The following is a 6,422-nucleotide window of genomic DNA, read 5'->3' on the forward strand; positions in this document are numbered from 1 at the left end:
AGGGCTATATTAGTACATGTATACCATAGGCGTAGGAATCAGGGGGGGGGGGGGGGGGTACCCCCCAATTGTTTTGCAAATATATTCGTAATATAGGCATTTGGGGTAAACCTGTTGTAATGAGGGTTTTTTTTTTGATTTTGTGTTAGTCCGGAAGTAAACAAAACACTGTAGAATCAATTAAACAAAAATAAATTTATTTTACAAATGAAACAAATGGATAAACAAAAAAAAAAAAAAACACCACAAAAACCTTGCAAACACCAAACTCGCAAACTCTCACATAGAGAAATAAAAAAAATTAACTTTTGAAAAAAATATTTGACACGACCTCGACCACGACCACCAACACGACCACGAACATGAACTTATATTGCGTGCCAGGAACAAATATTAAACAAAACTTGTTCAATAAAAACAGTAACTTTTGTATTAATCATAGATCAATTCCAAATTGTTTTAGAAAAGCTTTAAAAAGAATTTATACTTTTAATTACTCTTCACAGTAATGTAACTTTAGACATGTTTTCTGCATAAACCAAATTGGGAGTTTGTTTCACCACTGTTTACTTATTCAACAATACCATCATCACCACTGGGCCTCAATACACCGCTGGGTCGACATCACGTTCACTGACCGTCTAGACCGCCGGACTAAAACAACCTCGAATGTTTTAACTTCACCAGATGTTAAAAATATATACATCTTCCTGTTTATTCAAATATAGGATTGACAGAGATAGAAGTTCCTTCTATGGTATATTTCAGGTAATATCATTAAATTGAATAAAGCTGAACTCCATATTCCAAAGATTAGAGGTCTCCATGCATTTATTTCAAAGATCGTGAAAAAGGGGGAGATGTAATGGCGTGTTCCTAGTACATTCGAGGTTGTTTTTCCGCTAGTCGCAAGGCCCGAGAAGTTGCAATTGCGCTTTCCTTCTGACTAACCAGTTTTATAAATTTAGCTTATATACACACCCTCAAAAGTACGGAAACACATAACCACCAAAACTCACAATGAAAACCCGAATCAAACATAATATGAACTAAAAAAGTCAACTTTATCACACCTTTATTTATTGGTTTAGCCCCCCCTTTTTTTTCAATTACAGCCCCACTTTAAATTTGTTTCCAATGCCTTTGTTCTGATAATCAGATACTTATGTCAATGTTCGTGCTTGTTATCTTGCATTACCTTTGTTTACATTTTATTGCAGTTGCGTGTATCTGTGTTTGAACATGAATGCTGCACTGACCTGTAACGTTAACGTCACAGTACCCATTATTGCCGGGAAATATCACATTTTTCTTTGTCATGTTGAAAATATAAGTTTATTTAAAATAATTTCTATATGTGCTGACTGCTAGTGAAAGTTGTCAGCCCTTCTAAAAATGCACTAGCCCCCCCCCCCCCCCCCCAAAAAAAAAATTGTCTTTTATAATTTGGTATTAGCAATAATGTGAATGGGGAGAGCTCACCATACATTCGATCTCAGACATGTATAGACTGATGAATTATACCAGTTTGCTTGTTACACTTTGCAATCAGAAATATTAGTTGATTTGAGATGGTGTCATCAAATATTTGAGTTTTTAATTCAATGGAAAAATTTTGCACGTTCCGCCGGGCAACAATACGTCCAATATGCCCATGACAAAATCTATGTGTCTCGGGTGGTCGGGTGCACAGTTATTTCAAACACTGTTTCTAGCAATAAAACTTGGAATTTTTATAACTCTAATCATTAATGAAATAAAAATAACTTGTTTGTTTATTTATTTTGGATTACTGTTCTATATCCCAAATCTGTTTTGTTTTGTTTTTTAGGCACATATCAAGCACTTGTTCTCACTTTGCCTTACCAATGACCAAATAAATGGTTGACTGCAGTGTCTGAAGATTTTATAAGGAGTTGAATGTCATGCAGACCTCTGCCTATGGCTGCTCAACTAAAGCGTGACAGTATTATGTGAAGAATTTAAAAAAAATTATATAGGAGCATGTAAAGAAAAGTTTTAACTGTAAATAGAAGTAACTTTTCTCTTTTTTCATCTAGATTAAGAAATGTTTCCATAAATAAAGTTAAGAATTAATATACATTGAGTAGTCAAAAAGTTGCAAATGTAAACTGTGCTTCTAAAAGTTTAAGGCTATGTGATTGAAATCATTTGCTTCTAAAATTGTGAAAAGTATGTGTCCATTGTATATAAAATTAAGGCAGTCATTTCCAATAATTATTTAAGGAATAACTGTGAAGTTACTAGAGTATGGGCATCAACGATAGTTGGAAATGTGGGATAATTTGCATAACAAGTGAAGGTAATTAACTAGACAGTGATTCCTTATATAGGCCTTTCAATTATATTCATGTATTAAATAGATATGAGTTGGATTTGAATATTTTCTGTTACACACATGTATGTTGATGTAGCTTGTAAATGAAACACTTCTAGCATGTGTTTGTTTCCTTGTCTTTTCTGTTAGTACTAAAGAAAAAAAATGTTTGTGAACTATAATTACATTCCACTTAAATTAAGCTCAGTAAGTAGGATTTTTATATCTATCATAAGCCAAAAAAAATTTAAATACATGTATTTCTAATTCTTCTGCATTCTACACAGGGAATCTTCAGTTGAACATGTATTCCACCTTCTTTAATATTAAATTAAAAAAAACAACATTAATTCCATTGAGAAAAATTGCAATGCAAATCTATTTTTTTCCCCTATGCCTTCCAATTTCTTTTTAAAATCTAAATTAATATATCACCTACACAATATATTTGGCATTGCATGTTTATTTTTAATTTATTTTAGTTAACAATTTATTTCCCCCTTCAGAAGCAGACTGTTAGATAAAAATTGCATTGTTTACATCTGATTTCCAGGTATTGAAAATTTTACAAACTGTTAACAATATTTTGACTTCGCTTAGCCTAATTTGAAGGTACTCTCTAAACCATTGGGATGGGTGTTATCTTGTTACCTTCTTTTTCACAAGTCGCAAGATAAACAAATAAAACAGCTTAATTCAAAGCATTTATTTGAAGCGATATGAGCAAGAAAAAATCGAAAAAACAACCCATTGTAGATTTATTTAGAACAGGTGCGTGTGGTGGATGTTGATCCGCTCCCGATTAAAAGAGAAATGGCGTCGTACAGCAGACGCTTCGTACTCGTCGCAATTTTCGTGAAATACTGCAAGCAGAAATATTATTTTGGATAATTTTAGTTTAGTATCATTGCATTCAGGAAAATATTCATTTGATTTTCACCAAAACATGACTGATTCTGTCAGTAAAGTGGAAATTTAGTCGAAGTTTCTGTGGTATGTCCTATCGCACGACTGCTATTTTCTGCATTTTCAAAGACTTGAAATATCATCGGTAAGTTTATTAATTCTAAACAACTATTTCTTTCTCGGAGACGATTGGTGGTTTGAAAAAAATGTGTAATTTAATATTTATGTTTCTTGCGAAAAAATTACAAATAACTACCGTGTGACAGATTTTTAAACGTAAAAACGTAAATCGGCAATAAATGGGTACTCGACAATAATGGGTACTCGCACGTTACAACTATAATTGTAAGTATCTTTTGTATGTTACTTTCCTGCACAATTAGTCGAAATATCATGTTATTATTGTCACTACTGAGTGCTGTATAGAACACGTCTGTCTGCACTGGTGTCAGCTAATTACACTCAACAGCGACTAAGTCCTGCCCTTAATACTGGTATAGGGTTCTTCAAATATAGCGAGAGTACGAACAAAAATTGCGGACAAAAACTTTCACGAATCAAGTTCATCTCTAACCTTGTATTGTTATTGATTGATTGATTAAATAATTTATGTCGTATTAAGATTCTCTTACTTATACATGTACAGAGATGTCAGTATAAACCGGTGAATGACCTCAAATTTAGAATTTACTCGGCACGCCAATGTCGCATTTTGGACCCGCGACTTTCACTACAAAGTGTCGAGCACTTGCTGAACAACTAGTTGCTATCTATTTTGAAGACTTAAATCAGTCCAGATTTAAACATACAACCTTTCATTTACAAAACATTCTACAGGCTAAGCTACTGGTTTGTACTATGTAGAAATAAAAGAAATACCCAGAAGTGAAAAGCCTTTTCTAAACTGAATTTAAAGTTGTAATATTTTAATAAAAATTTTCTATGACTTCATTTACCTTACAGTCAGGGATGGGGTCGATTACTTTCAAAAGTAATCGATTAAATTACAGTTACTTTGGATTTTAAAAGTAATCGATTACAAGCTGATTATAGGCATTTTTTAAAGTAATCAATTACATCTGATTACTTTTCCTTCATGTAATCATGATTACTTATGATTACTTTAGATTACATTGTTTAATATTCAAGGACAACGGCATGTTTTTATTCATCTTTCTTTAAATATCATTAATATTTAATTTTTAAGGTAGAATTCAGACAAAGTTTGATTGTATATGTCTTTATTTAGATACATGAGATTTATTTTATATCACCTGATTTCTATCTTTAATACAAGTAAATTTAAAATATCTTGTTACTTTTGAAAGAAATAGAAAAAAAGAATTTATTATAGTTTTTTTTAATAAATCAAACTGGACATAATTATAGGTAGGGATAAAGGGATTCAATAGGGAGCTGCTACACAAGTAATTGACCTTCTCGAGGAGTGATAGACTTTTCAATTAAACTGCCAATTATTAGATGTTTTTACAAGAATTAACACATTGAATGGACAAACATAGAGAGTTCAATAATTACTATTACCCAAGCTGACACAACTTTAGTATATCTGTGTCTTATGACTAATTAATTCCCATTATCTTTTCATGTACACTGTAAATCAAACAAAGGGAATTTTAGAATATGTCTCAATAAAGGAACATTTGCTATTTAAAAAAAAATACAATTTTTTTTCAAAGATTTACAGGGAAAAAAAATTGTTGCATTACACACATGTTCATTAAATTTGAAACAAAATAAATCAAACTTTAAAATGATCCTGTAGTAATTTTCAAGCAGTATATACATATATCTTGTCAAAAATAGCGAATTCCTAAGCTGCTAAAGTATTTCGAAATGAATACTGAATATAGCAAGGAACTGATAGAATTTACTCATTGCCAGGACAATGGACCTGATTATAAGCATTTCTGGAGACATTAGAAGAAGATAATTAGATATAGCTTATAATTGTATAACTTTTTTCAATAAACAATTTTATACACTGAAAAATATTAACTGAAAATCATCAAAAAATCATGATTTTATGGACTTTGTTTTCAAAATTGTAATCATAAAGTAATCGAAAAGTAATCATGATTACAGGACTTTTTTCACAGTAATCGATTAAATTACGATTACTTGTAATCAGAAAAATGGGTGATTACTGATTACTCATGATTACTTGGCAAACTGTAATCGATTACAGCTGATTACGATTACTGATTACGATTACCCCATCCCTGCTTACAGTATATTCAAATCTGTATTTAATTGAGTTTTGACACTTTCAATATATAAGTCATTTGATAGATTAATAATAAACGAAAAAAAAAACGTACTGCATGACATTCAAGCATTTTATACATAACGATGTAATACTTGTGGATTTCTTACCCGCATACAATTGTACTTACCAATTAGAGACTTTGCTTTTTTTCAGCTTGCCCACTTGTACTTGGGAAAAGCACTATTTTTGTGTCTATATTTCAATATACAGCATTGTTTTCTTATTTTGTAGCCCCGTTCTACCGGAGGTAATGATTTGACCAAATTAGAATAACATTATCCAAGAAATCTTTCCCAGAAATTTTAGAATTTCTAGCCAAGTGGTGTTAGAAATGAATGTATTTTAGTCTTTTTTATCATTTTTGTAAAGGGGCTTGATCCTTTATCTTATTATGATGGTTTGAACCCCACCTTATCTAAAGAGGCTTTGTATAAAGATTGGATAAAATTGGAAACGGTGCTTTTTGGGAAGAAGTTTAAAACAAAAAAGTTTACAAAAGGATATAGGGTCAGCTAAACAAATAGACAACTGGTGATCAGCTTAGGTGAGATAAAATCAAACCTAGCAATGATAAACATTTTTCAAGATAATTGAAATGGAAATTTTATATAGAACTAACTGTTTTGTTTCAAACAAATTTTGTAGAGACATTATAAATATATGAATTTATTTAAACATTTAGGCAAGCACAAGTAAACTCAGTTTGGTAGTTTAACGATTGCCAATTCTTTGTTCTATAATCGCCTTTTCTTGTCGCAGGATCACAAAAAAATCAATAATAACTTCTATACTTCTGCAATTCGGGTCATTTATTTTAGAATAGTTGTTCAGTTTTATTGATATGTCTTATAAGAATCCAACAATTTTTTTGAAATGTGAAATTCGATA

This window comes from Saccostrea cucullata, unplaced genomic scaffold (genome assembly GCF_032062105.1).
Source record: "Saccostrea cucullata isolate Sc308-1 unplaced genomic scaffold, CSIRO_AGI_Scuc_v1 ctg2958, whole genome shotgun sequence".
Classification (NCBI taxonomy): domain Eukaryota; kingdom Metazoa; phylum Mollusca; class Bivalvia; order Ostreida; family Ostreidae; genus Saccostrea; species Saccostrea cuccullata.